This window comes from Panthera pardus, unplaced genomic scaffold (genome assembly GCF_024362965.1).
Source record: "Panthera pardus isolate Hobbes unplaced genomic scaffold, ASM2436296v1 HiC_scaffold_8, whole genome shotgun sequence".
Classification (NCBI taxonomy): domain Eukaryota; kingdom Metazoa; phylum Chordata; class Mammalia; order Carnivora; family Felidae; genus Panthera; species Panthera pardus.
The window spans coordinates 21532901-21551258 of NW_026527013.1; the positions used below are offsets into that span (position 1 = coordinate 21532901).

The 18358-nt window shown below is 46.4% G+C and overlaps 1 protein-coding gene across 2 annotated transcripts in view; it reads right to left on the minus strand.

Moving 5' to 3' along the window:
- Positions 1–18358, minus strand: part of STIMATE (STIM activating enhancer) — a 54642-nt gene that overhangs the window by 34336 nt on the left and 1948 nt on the right. The gene's annotated exons all lie outside the window — the stretch shown is intronic.

An 18358-nucleotide genomic window follows, 5' to 3' on the forward strand; every position in this document is an offset into this window, starting at 1 on the left:
TAAAAACAAGAATTAAAAAATGACAAAATTACAATTTTGCACATTAGGTCATTAAAAGCCTTCCTCAAACCTAACTCATTAGCAAATCTCCTTCTAAGAGAAAGGCTTCCAGCAGGCAGAACTCCCTGGGGACAGAAAACACCTCAGCCTCTGCAACCTCATGGCTAATCAAACAGAAGACACAGACCCAGAGCCTGCATTTCTCACAGGTAACATGTGCAGCCCCTGGCCCAGGCCCACCACGAGTGTGTGACCCCCCTCTTCCATCACCACATTTCTCTGCCACCTTCCACTGGCCACTGATTTTGGCTCAGGTCATGATCTCACAGTTCACGAGTTCAAGCCCCACGTCGGGCTCTGTGCTGACAGCTCAGAGCCTGCTTGGGATTCTCTCTCTCGTCCCCTCCCCTGCTCATGCGCATGTTCTCTGTCTCTCTCTAAATAAACAAATAAATAAATATTAAAAAAAAAAAAAAAAAAAGGGAAATCACCTCCCTCATTTTGAGGACAAGAAACAATCTCAGAGGCATAAAGTCACCTGGGATGAAGTTGCACAGTTGTAACGTTACATGGTGGTCATGAGAGGCACCATGTCTCCTGTGAGAGTACCACGCATTCACCCAGCAGAAGACTTTGTCTGGGACACACTGGGGCTTCACCTTTGAATTTTATTAGTGGAAGTGAATCAATAAGCACCCGCAGCAGAAAAATTAATAGAAGATTGGCTCTTCTCTTGATATCAGAGTTACAAAGCTACATTTAAGACCTTTTCCCTAGCTTCTCAACCCAGGGCAATTAGTACCCAGAGTCTTCTCTTTTCAAACAATCCAAGGTATATAACCAACTAGAACCTCAGCAGAAGAGAAGCAACAGACTTCATTTCGCCAGTCTCAAAGCCTCGGAATCAGGGGCCAGGGAAGAGAGCAGCTGAGGAAGCCTTCACCCTACAATAATAAGCTGACCTTATTATATAATAAGCTGGCCTAAGGAGGCCTGGGACCTTACTTGCTGAGATCATCAGGCCCCTAGCAGCTACAACATCTGAAGTACTCTTCGGTGGGCAGTGGGAATCCTATCCAAAGTGGTATGGTGGATGCTTCAGGTGCCTTGGGTTCTGCTCACAGCTATTTCTCCTCTTCTCCATGTAGAAGAACAGGTGGATGGGGTGAGAGGAATAAGTGAGCAGTGCATACACCAGTAAAGGAAGAGGAAGGATGTAAAGGGACCATGACTCAGGACCAGGAGCACTGGGCTGCCCTAAGAAAGGCAGATCTGAGTCAAATTAGCATTTCTCAACTCCCAGTGCTCACTCTGTCCACCTGTCTGCTGGGATCCCTCCAATTCTTCTTCCATGAGGACATTAACAAACTACCATCGTATGGCATGGTGGTCACAAGAGTCACTTTCAAATTTTTCTGCAATCGTCCCATTATGCAGACTGCAGAGTGAGTGGTCGCAGGGATGAAGGCTAGGCAGACAGCCTGGATGAAGAGCAAGTCAAAAGGGAGGTCTGCCTCCATTTTTTCCTTTGGGGGCAACAAAAACCACAGCTACAGGTAGTGAGGGAAAGCCACCGAGCCTCTTGGGTTTTAGAGAGGGGCTTGCTGGGTGCTGTTTTGGGACTGACTCACAACATATCCTCCTTGGTTCCAGCCTTCTTAGAAGTCTAGAATTAACATAAATCAATCTCAGAAAATCACAATACCCTGGCCTGGCTACTTAGCATTTTAAACAGGCCTGCCTATGCCAGCCCTCAATCAGGAAGGCCAGGCACAATTCACAAGACGCTGGGCAAAAAGGAGGCATAGGGCCCTACCTGTCCTCAGACTCTCCAACCCAGCAATAGTGCCAGGGAGCATGCTTCCCTTGGGCTTGCTGGTCCACCAAGACACCTGCAGAAGGCTTAAATAATAAGCACCTTTCCACATCTGACGCCATCCATGCAAGAGGAGCCAGAGGTTGCACTGCTCATGTGGGTGGGCAAGTACAGAACCCAGAGAAAGCAGAATACTCTGTCAGGAAATGACCAAAATAATCTGACACAAGTATCAGGAGAGTGACCATGCCTATATATACGCTAGGGGCAAGGGAAGAGTAGGTGGCTAGGAAGAGACTTACTGAGGGCTCAGGGCAGTGAGCATTCTATACAAAGAAAGACTCTATAGAACAAAGCTCTATACTGTACACAAGTCAGAACTTTGGCACTTCTTCTCTCTCACCATTGAAATATGAACTCCTTGAGCTGCTGGTATCTTTGAAAGAGGGGTGAAAAGGAAGATCCATCAACTGCGTTCTTATAAAAAAGGTACTGAGAAGACCGAACACGTGTAAAAAGTCACTGTACACACAGAATGAATAGGCTCCATTTCAATTACTAGTCCCTGTTTTCCTCCCACACATAACTCAAAGGCTCATTATACAAATTAGTCTGAAGTGTATCTTGTTCAACAATCTAGTGTAGACTGTAGAAACTCTGATTTCCTACCAGTTAAAATATAAGCAGTGAGCAACCAAGTTGGCTTGGCAAATAGAATATGACAAGTTGCTTCTCTGAGGCTCTTAAGACTAAAGAAGCAGCCAGGGCGCCTGGGTAGTTCAGTTTGTTGAACGCCTGGCTCTTGATTTTGGCTCAGGCCATGATCTCACAGTTTGGTTAGTGAGATCGAGCCCCGTGTTGGACACTGTGCTGACAGTGCAGAGCCTGCTTGGGATTCCCTCTCTCTCTGCGCCTCCTCAGCTCTTTCTCTCTGAAAAGTAAACATGAACAAAAATTCAAAAGAAAGGCTAAAGCAGCAGCCAACTCTTGTCTTGGAGGAGCTGTCCACTGGCATCCTGGGCCTGTTCCAACCACGTCTGAGGGCTCAGCCCACTCACCAAGATAAAATCCAATCAACAAGCTCTCACTTATCTACCCAATATAGAGATATACCCGAATCGATCCTCTTTGGCCACTCAGCATACAAATCTGGAAGTATTAGTTACTGGTTCAAGTGATTTGTCTTCCTAAGTAGATCACAGTCTCTTGGAGAACAGGGATCAAGTCTCCTAAACTTTTCTCATGCCCACCTTCACTATATCAGTTTTGTACTGCTATGTGACATATTGTTCCACAACTTGGTGGCTTAAAACCAGAAGATTTATTGTCAGCTTAGCTGCGTAGTTCTGGCTCCATGATCTCTTGTAAGGCTGCAAACTTACAAAGCATGGGAAGCTTTGGCTGGGGCTGGAAGAGCCACTTCCGAGAAGGTTCACACACACATGGCTGTTGGCTGGACTCCCCAGCTCCTCACCAGAAGGGTCCTTCCAAAGGACTGTCTGAGTGTCCTCAAGACATGGCAGCTGGCTTTTCCCAGAGCAAGTGATCCAAGAGGGAGAACATCCAAGACAAAAGCTGCGGTTTTTAATAACTTAATCTCCAAAGTGATATACCATCACTTCTGCTATATTCTATGGTCACATAGACTAACCCTGATGCAATGTGGGAGAGGACCACACAGGGCGTTGAGTATCAGGAGTGGGGATCACTGGGGTCTGTGGTGGAGGCTGGCTGCCACATGAGCCCTTCTACGTCTGCAGGAAATTTTTACTGAATGTGGAATGGATGAACCTTTCCAGGGGGACCTGGAAGCTGTTCCTTTGCTTTTCAATTCCATCTTTGCCAACACACTCATGCTCTTTGCTGTCCTGGCTGGCTAACACCTTCCAAAGAAGGAAAACCGAACAAGGCACTAGAAGGAATCACCAGTGTTTCTGTCCAACCTTACAAGAGCTTTCCCTTCCCCTTTGGTTGTTACTGAAAACAACCAAAAAGGTGTTTTCAGCCAAATTCAGCTTCTCGCTTACCCAAACAAGGGGACATCCTATCAGTGCGATGAAGTCTGCCGACAAGGGCAGTGTAGACCCAAATGTTCCTGTGGAGGGGTACCAAGAAGGGCCAAGGTCCTGGCACTTATGGCCTGCGACAGCCAAGCAGGGCAGACTATTTGACCACACAAAGGAGGCACTGGGATCATGATTTCCCACATGGCCTCTTGGAGCCCAAAGCCATACTGTTGCACTGCTTCTTAGTGTGGTGGTGGTAATTTTTTAAAATTAGCAAAGTGACTCAATTTCTCCCCAATTTACATAATTCCTACCATCAAACATAGGTCCTGAGATTACAACTAGAGTTGACAAAATTTGTAAAAGGGTCCAAGAGCTAAGTTGATAAGGCAGTATGTAAGGATTGGGGCCACTTGCTTTGGGTAAGGAAGGATCAAAGTGCCTTTACCCATTTTTTTTTTTTTTTTTCCCTGCCTTCATTTATGAAAGCTATTTCTCCCTGGACAGAGAATCCTAGATTCACAGGGTTTTCCATTCAGCACTTTACAGATGTTGTTCCATTGTCTTCTGGCTTGAATAATTTGATGAAAAGTCTGTATCAGTTCTTATGTCTCTCTGTACAGAGTGTCTTTTTTTCTCTTGGTGCTCTCATAATTTTCTTTTTATCATTGTTCGTCAGCAATTTGATTACGATGTGGCTTAGTGTCATTTACTTTGTGTGGTTCATCTGCTTGGGGTTTATGAAGCTTCTTGGATCTATGTTTACAGTTTTCATCAACTTTAGAAAATGTTCAGCCATTAGTCTTCAAATATGTTTCCTGCCCTCTCTTCTGCCTCTTTTAGAAATCTAATTACAGGTTGGCCCTCTATTTTCCCATGGGTCACTGGGGCTCTGTTTGTTATTTGACTTCCTTTTGTGTTTCATTCTTAATTCATTTATATGGACTGACTTTTCTCCTGATTATAGGTCATAATTTTCTGCTTCTTCACCTGTCCCATAATTTTTTATTAGAAGCTATACATTATGATTGCCACATTGTTAGGTATTTGAATTTTGTGGTCTTCCTTTAATGAGTACCGAAGTTTGCTGGAGTAAGCAGTTAAGTCTGTAAAACAGTTTGATAATTCTGAGGCTTCTGCCCCTTCTCTCTCTTTTTAAGTTTATTTATCTTGAGAGAGAGATAGAGAGCATGCGTGAGGAGGGGTCAGTCAGAGAAGGAGAGAGAAAGAATTCCAAGCTGTGCTGACAGCACAGAGACCAATGCAGGCTTGAGCCCACAAACTGTGAGATCATGACCTGAGATGAAACTAAGAGTTAGACGCTCAACCAACTGAGCCACCCAGGCGCCCCTCTCTCCCTTCTCTTTTATATCAATTCAGAGGTATAATTTATATACCCAATACATCCATATTAAATACAGTTCAAGAATTTCGAGAAATGTATACACTGATGTGACCCTCACTACCAACACAGTAATTTCCATTACCCCCAAAAGTTATCTCATGTTCCTTTGTGGTCAGTCTCACCGTTACCACTCCAAGGCAACCACTAATCTGCTTGCTGTCACTAAAGATTCCGTTTCTGGAATTTCATACAAATGGACTCACATAGGACATATTCTCTTGAGCTGGAATCTTTTGCTCAGCATGTTCATCTATGTTGTTGCACGAATCAGTAGTTCATTCCTCTTTGTTGCTGACTGTATCCCCTCATTTGGATAGATCACAATTTGTTCATCCATTCACATGCTGATGAACATTTGGATCGTTTCCAGCTTGGGGCAATTATGAATAAAGTTGTTATGAATATTCATGTACAAGTCCTTTTGTGGCCCTGTTTTCTCTTAAGTAAACGTCTAGGGACAACATTGCTGGGTTATATGGCAGGTGTGATTTTCTTTGTAAGAAACTTTCAGTTTCCCAAAATGGTTGTGTCATTTTACATTTCTGCTATCAGTATACAAGAATGTCAAAGTTCATATTCTCTTCAACTTTTGGTATTGTCAATCTTTTAAATTTTAGCCATCCTTGCTGGGTATGCAGTGGTATCATTTAATGTGCACTTCCCTGATGAACATCTTTTCATGTGCTTATTGGCCACCTGTATATCTTCTTCAGAGAAATGCCTATTCCAATCCTTTGCCTATCATTAAACAACACTGTCTTTTAACTGAGTTGTTAGAATTCTTCACCTATGCTGGATGCAAGTCCTTTGTCAGATAGTTTTTCCCCAGTCTGCGTCTCACCTTTCCATTTTCTTTACAGTCTATTCTGAATGTCAGAAATGCTTAATTTAGATGAAGTCTGACTTATCTTCCATTTACTTTATTTTTTTTTAAGTTCAAGCTTTTTGTGTCCTAAGATCTCTCTGCCTATCCCAAGGTCACAAAGACTTTCTCCGATGTTTCTTTCTAGAAGTGTCAGAGCTTTTGCTTCTACATCCAGATCTGTGATATATTTCTGCTCAATTTCTGTGTATGGTATCTGGTTTGTTTTTAAGCTCTGTGCCCTTTCCTGGGTTGGCAGTTAAGTTTGCAAGCAGCTTTCTCAAATAAGGCACAATCTTTTGAGGTATCCACCCAGTGCCCCCGGTGTTCAGTAAGGTCTCTCACCTAACTGGGAAGAAAAACATCTCCCGGCCCTAGAAAGAGTTGAGCTTACATCTTCCCAGCAGCTATTCTTGGCTTTGCCTCATGAGTTTTACCCCATGCACGTACAAACCAATGTTCAGAAAGAGCCTTGAGGAGACCCCTGAGCAAATGTCTAGAGCTTTTCTTTTATGTAGTTTGTTTTTCTCCATATTGTTCCTGGAAATTCCAACTGCTCTGGCTTCCTCAATTCTGTCTTCTCAACTTGGCAAGGCTGCTCGGCTCTGCTTGGGTTTCTGCTTGGGATTTGGAAATTGCCTCCGGCAGAAAGACCACAGGGCTCACCTCATCATTTTCTTTCTCTCAGGGACCACTATCCTGAGCCGCCCGTTGCCCAATGTTTGCAAAGAGTTGTTTCACACATTTTGGTCTGTTTTCTGGTTGCTAACAGAAGATGGGCAAGTTCTATACCAGTGACTCCTTCATTGGCAAAAGTCTCTTTACCCACTTTTGTACAGGCTCAAATGTTAAATTTATCCACATGGGAGAGAGTCCTCGGACTTCAATGACAAGCCCTACGGGATTCCAATCTCAAAAGGAAAAGCCTATGGCTTTTTCCTGGCACACCTATCATGACTACAAAAATGATTGCAATGATGCTCTTGAAGGAAAACCAAGCAGATGAAAGACAATGGGAACCAAATGGTGGTAAAGAATTCCATGTGCAGAGAAGACAGGAAGTCTACAGAGGTTAGGAAAGCAGTGTCCCCATGTCATGAAATACACGTGAACACTGCACACAACAGGCGGGCAGAGCAGTGGAAAGTCCCAGCACTGGGGTGAAACTCACCGGTTTGAATTCCAGGATTCCAATTAGGAGCTGCCACAACCTTAGACAGTTCATTCAGCCTCTCTGTGCCTCAGTTTCCCCAGGTATACAATATAACAGGAGTACCTGCTTCGTGTGGCGAATGTGAGAAATAAATGAGTTAACATATATTTATGGTGCTTGCAGGACTTGGCACATAATAAGCACTAAAAAACGTGACTCAGTATCGTCACCAGATCAAACACTGGCCAAAGCACCTTTGGCCAAAATACCTTCAGTGCCTGTGGTTCTGACCTCCCAAGCAGGGGAGGCTTTACAAGAAGAATGAAAACACATCTTACATTTACACAGTGTCAGAATACCTCCCCAAAATTTACTTATTAATTGCAAAGGGAAAATTTTTCACTTCAGGGGAGAGACCTGGAGGGACCACCTTCCTCAAATCATCACGAGAACTTCACCAGCGCTGGGGTAAACCCACATCAGGTGCCCCAGGTTCTGACGCACTGAGGAGGTCACAACATCACTTATGCAACATACCCCCCCTCCCCCAAACAACCCAAAGGTAACCATGAGAAAACATTAAACAAACCCAATCTGGGACATTTACAAAACCACTGGCCTGTACTTTTCAAAAACATCAAGGCCAAGGCGCCTGGGTGGCTCAGCTGGTTAAGCATTCAACTCTTGGTTTTGGCTCAGGTCATGCTCTCATGGCTCATGGGTTTGAGTCCCTCATCGGGCTCTGTGCTGATAGTGTGGAGCCTGCTTTGCATTCTCTTTCTCCCTCTCTCTCTGCCCTTCCCCCGCTGACTCTCTCTCTCTCAAAAATAAACTTAAAAAAAAATTAATTAGTTTTTAAAAAGCATCAAGGCCAAGAAAGACAAAGAAAGGTGGAGAAACTATTCCAAGACCAATAGAGACTAAGTGTACTATGTCTCACTGCTGTCTTCCTGACCAGCTTCCAGGTGGGGAGCACCCAGTCAGAGCGCCCGCATGTGCCAGCCCCGAGCCTGGCCAGTAAGCCAGACAAGGCCCAAGGAAAGGCAGAGCCACACGGAGGTCATACCTGATTAGTACTGACTGACTGTCCTGCAACTTCAAAGGAGACTAGTATGGGCAAAGGTCATTAGGGGGAAGTTTCTTGGAAGCTGGGGAGGATGTGGCTAGGCCGGAAGGAAGGAGAAAAGCATTCAGGGGAAGGAACGTGAGTAAGGGGAAGAGGCAGGAACGGGTCTGGCAGGTTCAGGGGGCTGGGAGAAGAGCAGCCCTGGGGCATCTTGCTGCATCCCAGTGTCCAATAACATTGCTGTTCTTGGCTTAGGTTATAGGGCAGACCATGGTGGCTGCACTGCCTGCAGTACAGAGAGAGTTCAGAAAAGGAGGATGGGGGCACCAGGTCCAGGAGCTTAGCTGTCCTGCAGGATGCCAGGACACCACACCACTTTAGGTCAAGGCAAAGAAGGACCTGCCACATAAGAGTACCTATGGCACCTATGCTATGGTCAGCGTGAGTGAGGGCAGAGGAGCTCCCTGGTACAGCTCAATGCTTCACCAGCTATGAACACCTTCAGACAGCAATCGCCTGCTCCACCCCCGCCCCCGCATCACCTCTCCTCACCCTCGTGCCTCACGTGATCAGAGACCAAAATTCAGCTTAAGCCACGTCCACCCACATTGGCCCAGCCCAAGAATGTCCATTTTGGGGGGAACAAGATCACTATAAAAAAGCTGCACCCAGAATGTTGTCCCATCCACAGCAGTGGCCCTTGAACTACGGTGGTCCATAGCAAGACTACAGTGTATTTGTCGGCTGTATTCACTGATGATTTTTACCTGTTAGGGCAGGGGGTATTAGTAAGTTGTTTACTTAAACACGCTGAAAAAAACCAAACCCATACGTAATCTGCTCAGTGGACTGAAAGGCAACTTAACGTTCTTGTTAATTCTCATTTCATGGAATTTTTTTTTTTTTTTTTTTTGCCAGCAACTAATGAGATTTCTCACAGAGAAATTTGGGGATAGAATTACAAACCAGGGCCCCCTCCGCTGTGTCTAAAGGACCCCCCAGACCCATCTCTTTCTTTCCTAGGCTTCTGGAGCCCAGTTGCCTGCAGAGCTCAGACAGAGGGTGGGAACAGCAGTGGAAACAGCAGACCTATAATCTTCAAGTCTGCTGCGTCAGAACGACCTGCAAATATTTTGGGCCCAAACGCATCACCCAAATAGAAACCCTGCCCTGGCACTCTCACGCCGCTTCGGCCAAAATGCTCACACTGTGCTTGGGTCTGGGCAAGAGAGGCGGTGTGCCCTGCTCCCGCAGGATTGTGTCTCAGGCTTGTCATTTAACTGGGACGATGCCAGTACCTCATTTCTCTACATCATTTTTCATGTTACTAAGTGAAGATGTCTTCTAAGAAAACAAAAAAGTCCATGAAGAACACTGATGAGCGTAAGAGGCTAGAGGAGCCCATGGACTAGAACAAAAGCTGGGGGCAGAAAAGCATTTTGAGAGAAGTGAGCATATGAAAAATATAAGGTTGGTCCTGCTTGTGTCCTGAACTATTGTGCATATAACTTAGCCCACGAAAGAGAAAACTAAAGAAAAAGCATGAAAGCTCCTGATACCTCTCACTGACTGAATATAGGAAAAGCCACAGATACTCAACACCAAGTCTTTCAAAGAAATTTTAGAGCCAAGAAAAAAACACCGGTCGAGTGCCCCAGCCAGCCGAGTGACCCTTCTTCCCCTACCCGCGTGCCACTCCACTGCCCCCACATGAAAGCCCGCCCCAGGTAAGGCCCAGCCTCACACAAAGCTGCTCGAGCTGGGCCTGCCTACAGCACGGCATGCCCTTTAGAATGAGGAGGACACTACATCAAACTAAATGTGGGAGGGATGTGTCAGATGCTAAGACAGGATTGCAGTAACTCCAGTTCGAAGTCTTTTCATCATAGGTACAGAGGTGGTTTTAGTGGCTGACAATCCTGTGGCAGGTACAGGATTTCTAGAATGTACCTGACAATTGGCATTCTCATAAGACGTTCTTCAGCAGAACCCAAGCTCACCAAAGCCTGGGACCATGCTCACAGACCATGCCTCCCCCGCCCTGGCATCAGTCTTGTAGCCACACCAGGCAGCTGTCCAGAATGGAGGCCAGGAGCATCCCTGCTTCCTCTACACCTGGGTGGAATATGGTGGGCAGCCAACAAAGCTAGTTAACAATAAGGAACAGCTTCATTTATTAGCTAAAAGCAAGGTCTCTGGAGCTGGACAGCCTGTTCCTCAGGGGGACCCCATGAGATCCAAAAGGGACATGATCAGGGTGCATGGGTGGCTCAGTTGAGCATCTGACTCTTGATTTCAGCTCAGGTGATGATCCCAGCCCTCTCTCTCTCTCTCTCTCCAGCCCTCTCTCTCTCTCTCTCTCTCTCTCTCTCTCTCTCTCCAGAGGCACTTGGGTGGCTCAGTCAGTTGAGCATCTGACTTCGGTTCAGGTCATGATCTCACAGTTTGAGTTTGAGCCCCACATTGGGCTCTGTGCTGACAGCTCAGAGCCTGGAGCCTGCTTCAGGTTCTGTGTGTGTCTCTCTCTCTGCCCCTCCCCAGCTCATGCTCTCTCTCTCTGCTTCAAAAACAAATAAACATTAAAAAAAAAAAAAAAAAAAAAAAAGATTCTCTCTCACCTTCTGCCCCTCTCCCTCACTTATTCTCTCTCTAAAAAAACAAAAATAAAAAATACATGGGACATGATAAAGTTGCTTCAAAAGAAAGGCTCTCAGAAAAACAGTCCAAATGGAGCATGAGGTAAATGCAGAGGCTGACTTGCCATCCAATAATTTAACGCATCCTCCTTTTTAAGTGCAAGCTATAGGAAAAGACGCTGAACAAGGAAAGCCATCTAGAAGTCTCTGGAACACTTGGCCTCCTTCTCTGAGAGCCTCTGTCCCATGCTCTCCAGCCCCGAGGAGGACGGCCCTGCTCACAGCCTCCTCGGGACTTCAGCTCTCACCACCGCATGTCCCCTTCCCATTGCTTCCCTCCCTGGTGCTGTGCTCCAGCAGGGCTCCCCCAAGGACACTTCCCGAGCTGTAGGCAGAACCCCTCATCTCTCCCCTCAAGGCTTCATTGACTCCCTTCACACTCTCCGGGACACAGCCCCCTCCAGCCAAGAGCCCCCGGAGGACGGGGTGTGGGTCCTAGCAGTCCCTTGTCGAGGCAACACCCAGCACCACGTGTGGCACCCAGGCCCTTAAGCCCTGTCGCTGCACTGTTCTCATCCTTCAGGAGCAACACACTGACTGAATCTGCTCTCCAGGGCTCCCCTGAGAGTTCACTGAGTGATCCACAAACTGAACACATGTAGTTCTTAACAGGGACAACTGTGCGCCCTCCCCGCCAGGACATACTGGGCAGTGCCTGGAGACATTTTTGTCTGTCTCAGCTTGAGGGAGGAGGGTGCTATTAGCATCTAGTGGGTAGAGGTCAGGGATGCTGCGAAACACCCAACAACACACATGACAGCCCCCGCAGTAAAGAATTACTTGGCCCCAAATGTCAACAGTGTCAAAGTGAAAAACTGTGGGTTTGATGGAGAACTTCCCAGGAGTGGGGTGCCTGAGACACTCAAAGGCTACTTCTATGCATACGTGAGGAAAAGGATAACTTATGGGTTATCCCTAACTCAAGGTTATCAACCACACTCCTTAGACCCCAAGGAAACACAGCAGGAGGGGGGCGCCTGGGTGGCTCAGTCGGTTAAGCGTCCGACTTCGGCTCAGGTCACGATCTCGCGGTCCGTGAGTTTAAGCCCCGCGTCAGGCTCTGGGCTGATGGCTCAGAGCCTGGAGCCTGTTTCCGATTCTGTGTCTCCCTCTCTCTCTGCCCCTCCCCCATTCATGCTCTGTCTCAAAAATAAATAAACGTTAAAAAAAAAAAAAAAAAAGAAAGAAACACAGCAGGAGGGCTGTGGATAGGCCTCCTCCTCACCAGTTCCTCAATGGACTCGGGTACCCCCTCCCCAGTGCTTCTGGGAGGCTCCGTCTCTGGGTACAAGTGCCATCCTCATGCAGCCACGGAGAACCTGCATGAAGGCCCAGGCTGAGAAAGCAAAACCTCAGATGTAACTCGTACGTGCACAAAATGATTGGTTAAGTAATTTCAAACGTATATTTTCATGCTATCAATAGCCATAGAACAGCCTGAAGTTCCAGATAACACTTTGGACACAAAAAAAGAATCATAAAGAAAGAAAATCAGAGTTGTTTAAACAGGAAAAAATGAGGCAAAGTAGCCAGGGTATAGGGTAATCAGAGGGCACGCCTGTGTGGAAAGAGAGGCAAGAAGGCAGGCTGGAGTAGAGGAAGCGGCTAAGGGGGTTTGGAGTCTGACCGATCTGGCTTACATTTCAGCTCTACAGCTACTAACCAGGACCTTGCTTGCTGTCCCCATTCCTTCCAGGGTGCTTGGGAGGTCCATGAAGTGCTGGGCACAAGAGCCAGCACAGTGGAGACTCAGTACAGAGCAAGCAGCAAGAAAGACACCGGCTCTAGCTGCCGGCGCCCCCCACCTGCCATCACAGGCCCTGGGGCGTGTAAGGCCAGGAACTCGGATACAGGTTAATAACCTGTAACCAGGCTGCCCCATTCTACCCACTGCCCTCTCCAGGCCCACATGAGACTCTGCAGGTGAAAACACAGGGTAGGGTTAGGTGAAGAAAGGAGAGCATTACCTGTACTATAGCCACCTGCTTCGGGTACATGCTAATCAAGTTTTCTACCATTGTGCAGTCTATGAAAAGAGGGCTGAAGGTAAAGATGTTGTGCAAACAAGACAGCAAGGGAAATGTTTAACCTAATTCAGAAAACAAGTTACTCAAGCACCTGTGAAACGTTCTTCAATGGGACTCATGAGTGCAAATACTGTACTAACAATGAGGATGACTTCGCTCCCTGCCCCTTACAAATGCCTGATACTGATCCAGCTTCCTTACACACATTCTTTCTAATCCCCACAGTCCCAGAAAAATTATTATTCCCCTCTTACTGGGGAGCAAACAGAACCTTTGGGAAATATACATAGGTTGCTCAAGGGCACGGTGTGGCAGAAGCAGACGTGGAAGCCAGGTCAGACTGGTTCCAGAGCCAGGGATCCCACTATTTTTATTTTTTTATTTATTTTTTTTTTATTAAATTTTTTTTTTTCAACGTTTATTTTATTTTTGGGACAGAGAGAGACAGAGCATGAATGGGGGAGGGACAGAGAGAGAGGGAGACACAGAATCGGAAACAGGCTCCAGGCTCCGAGCCATCAGCCCAGAGCCCGACGCGGGGCTCGAACTCACGGACCGCGAGATCGTGACCTGGCTGAAGTCGGACGCTTAACCGCCTGCGCCACCCAGGTGCCCCCCCACTATTTTTAACCACCTCTAAAATTCCTTCAAAGGGACTTCATCTTCATACAAATATTATACTAACTGCAAAGGATTTTGAACAGATCATTAAAGCAATAGAGGCTTGATAGGCCCCTATAGGGTAACGCTTGACAAACATTATTGAAAAGGCTAAAAAAAATGCATTTCCTTAACTTATCCTACAACTCAGACTGGCCTCTAATTCAGACAACTCTTGCCCTCTTGCCCCAATTTGGCTCCAAATTAATTAAGTTTTACTATAAATAAAGGAGTAGATCACCATTATGGATCCATGCTATACCAGATAAATCAGCATTTAGAAACCTTGAAAACTTTCTAAAAATGAAGACTCCTAACCGGCTACCACACTAATGTCAGCCGTCCTCCTTTCCCCTGTGGGCACAATACCAGCCTGGGAAAGAAAAAGGGAAGTTCTTCCTTAGCTTTGGCTGGCACTCGGGAGGCAGGAAGGAAATGGACATTTACTGAGTGTGCTGGGTGCCAGGCCCAGAGACAGGTGCCTTTTCTCCTGAGATCCAGTTCAGCCATCACTGTGTTTCATTATCTTACCAGGTGACCACGGAGTGAAAAGTTACTGCAGAATAGGACATTCATGCGATCTCAAAGTATTACCACCACCAGAGAGATAATTTATTCATTGTGAAGGGGAAAACGTACCTTTTCAAGGGAGAGATCAGGAAACCTCACCCCTCCACCAAGTAGTCAGCCTTATTATTACTAATCGCAAGACTGCCTGATGTTACATGCTTCCTGGTGCAATGTAGAATGAAGCACACAGCACTGCCTACAGAGTGTTCTTGCTGTAAAAAAGGTTACCTTAATGGAAAACCTCCTCCAGAAAAAACTCAGGAAACACAGGGGTCAGTGAAACAGCTCAAACACCACAAGGAAACACCCAGACAACTCCAGAACATGGAACACTGCACATGACGATTGGCCTGCACTGTTAAAATTAAAAAAAAAAAAAGAGAAGGGGCGCCTGGGTGGCTTAGTTGGTTGAGTGTCCGACTTCAGCTCAGATCATGATCTCGCGGTTCGTGGGTTCGAGCCCCACGTCAGGCTCTGTGCTAACAGCTTGGAGCCTGGAGCCTGCTCTGGATTGTGTCTCCCCCTCTCTCTCTGCCCCTCCCCAACTTGTGCTCAGTCTCTCCTTCAAAAATAAATAAACATTAAAAAGAAAGGCAAGGCCATTAAAAACAAGTAACAACAAAAACCAGTGTGTGAGTGTGTAAGTGTGTGTGTGCGTGTGTGTGTGTTTAGGGGGAGATTTTTCTACTGTAAAAGTGACTTCAAAACACAACCAAATGCTATGTGTGGACCGTGACTGGCTCACAGATTTTAAAAACTCCAGCTATGGGAGATTTGTGATGTGTGGGGTAGTGTGAACATGGACTGGATGTTAGATGATATTGTGGAGTTATCCATTTTCTTACGCATGATCGTGAAACTGTGATTATGTAGAAGACTGTCCTTATTCTCAGGAGACTCAACTGAAATTTTTCGGGGTAAAGTATGATCCTGGCTGCAACTCAGCTTCAAATGGCTTGGCCAAAAAAAAAAAAGAAAAAAAAAGTACAAAGAGAGGAAACAGATGTGGCAAAACATGAACAATTTCTGAACTAGGCAGAGGGCAGATAGTGTATTATCACTGTATTATTTTTCATCTTTGCTGCATGTTTGACGTTTTGTATGATAAAAACTGGAATAGGGTAGGCAGAGGTGATTCCAGGAAGGGGTGGTCCCAGCAGGTCTGTGTGTACAGAACACATAAGGAGGCTGTTCACCACGTGAGAAAACACCAGGGACTCTTGTATAAGATTAAGATTTCGGGGCGCCTGGGTGGCGCAGTCGGTTAAGCGTCCGACTTCAGCCAGGTCACGATCTCGCGGTCCGTGAGTTCGAGCCCCGCGTCAGGCTCTGTGCTGACAGCTCGGGGCCTGGAGCCTGTTTCCGATTCTGTGTCTCCCTCTCTCTCTGCCCCTCCCCCATTCATGCTCTGTCTCTCTCTGTCCCAAAAATTAAAAAAAAAAAAAAAAAAAAAAACGTTGAAAAAAAAAGATTAAGATTTCAAGGCTGGGCAGACTGGTTTGTGATGTTACTTTGGGTCTCAGGAACACTATCATTTCTCAATGCCAGCAGTATTTTTGTAAAACACGACTACCCTCACCCAGCTGGCTAGTCCCCACATCTGTAACACGAAAATAGGCACAGGTAGATTTATCCAAGCTTTCAAAATGCTTGTTGTGTTAAAAACCAACTCTGTCTATACTTTGGTCCAGAACTTCAACTGTGCACGGCGAAAGAGGCTTGCGTTTGCTTTGCATCACACGTCCTGGGAGTAAACACTCCCAAATGCCAACACACACACTGGTCGACGCTGACCTTTGGCTGGCAGCTGGGCCGCTGCCCTGCAGTGGAACAGTGTGCTGAGTTTCCGGGGCTGCTCAGCTCTGCTCTGCTGGGACTCTGGGCTGAGTGACTTCATTGAGCCACAGACTGGAGATAAAACCACCAAAACATGAGGAACTGCTCAGCAGGCAGGTCATGACAAGTCCCTCATTTATTTATTTTTTGACTTTTTTTTTTTTTTTTAAATATAATTTATTGTCAAGTTGGCTAACATACAGTGTGTACAGCGTGCTCTTGGTTTCGGGGGTAGATTCCCGTGATTCATCGCTTACATGTAACACCCAGTGCTCATCCCCACAAGTGCCCTCCTCAATGCCCATCACCCATTTTCCCCTGTCCCGCCCCCCAACAAGTCCCTCATTTAAAGCATTTTTTTCTACTCAGACACCAAGGCTTCTCAGTGATGTCCCAGAGAACCAGAGCGGGAAGTCCCTTAATAAGCTTGCCTCTGAGTGTGTTCAGCTTTCCTCACATACAGAGGGTAGCTTAGGTGGAGCCTCTGGAAAGCTCACTACTTAGCAAGGTGTCACTGACACTGAAACATGTCTGTGGATGCTGGCCCATAATAGTCAGTGTGTTTATGTAGCTCGAAGAAAGACTCCAGGCATCACTTGGCACTCAAACTCTCATCCACCTGGGCTGAGACCGTCTAAAAACCCCCACAACAGAGGTAAGCACTGCAATGGGAGATCCTTGTGGGGATCAAAATCCTCCCCTGAGACATTAATATATACTATAATAATGTTATTAATTATTAATATAATAATATTATGTAGCAATAATTATAATAAATTAATCTATATTGTATATTGTTATATATTATGTTATAATATGTTATATATATTATACATTGTTATATATAATAACATTATCATTAATATATATGTTAACATCTCAGGGGAGGATTTTGATTGTATATATATATCAGAAGCCATCCTCCAGGACAAAACCCTCCAGGTAAAAAACACAACAACCTGTAAATGGAGACCAAAAGTGATATTCTGGGTAGAAAAAGAAACAAAGACAGTGGTCTAAGGATCCACTGAAATCAGGGATGTGAAGTGATGAAAAGTCCCTCGGCCTGTCTGGCAGAGAAGGGGGTGCAGCTGATGGCACAGAGCTGGTCTGACAGGAAAATGGGACAGTACCTGCCCGCAGAGCTGGGGAACTGTCAGAGAAGAGAGGAAGTAAGCCCATGGCACAGGGGGACAAAAGCTCTCAGGAAGAAAAGACTATGACCCCAAAAGAGGGTAGGGACTGTTAAACTGCTCAGCAGAGATGACTGCTATTTAAAATATGCTTGACAATGGGGCGCCTGGGTGGCTCAGTCGGTTAAGCATCAGTATCTTGGTTTTGGCTCAGGTCATGTTCTCATGGTTCGTGGGTTCGAGCCCAATATTGGGCTCCATGCTGACAGAAGCCTGCTTGGGATTCTTTCTCTTTCTCTCTCTGCCCATCCCCTACTCGTGAGCTCGCCTGTACACTCTCTCAAATAAACTTAAAAAAAAAAAATTTTAAATATGCTCAACAAAATAAACGGTGGAATTGATGATGAAGGATGGAGTGGCCTCATCTTCACACACCAAGACCTCCCGCAAGGGCTGCAAGGTGGACGCTCCTGTCATGGGAGCCTGGCACTCTAGCCAGCAGCTCTGCTGGACTGGGGAGCCGACGCCATGTCTGGGAAGACAGAGCCCCCCAAAGCCAAACCACTCACAGACTTCCCTGAGAGACCCCCTCCCTTTTCCCAGAGGGAAAAGCCCCACAGTTCTCTGGACAGAACCAACAAGTCTAGGAGATGAGCAAGGGCAGACACAGTCCTCGCCCTTCTACCTCTTCTCCCCGACCCTCCTCCTCATCACAGTCCCAGGACCCAGTGCCCATTTCCACACGCTCCCTCCACGTCTAGCCTTACGCTGAGCAAAAGGCCATGCTGTCGTCCGGTCTTTGCATACAGAAAGCGCCAACCGCAGTGGGGTTTGCACATGTGCTCGCACCGAAGATTAAGCAAAGCGAGTGTGTCCCTGAAGGCTTCAGGGCCAGTGCCATCACTTTGAACACAGGCAACCTGGCACACTTCTCAGCAGTGGGCAACTCTGCCCGTCATAATCACATTTCATTCTCTCAACCACAAGTATCAAGCCCTCAGGAATAAGTCGGGCCATCGGCATTAATCAAATCCACGGAAACAGCCAGAGCTAGGCTAGGAAATCTTAGGTCAGGGAACACAATGCAAAGTAAGCCTGTAGTTCCTTCAGAGAGAAAGGAGGGCCAGC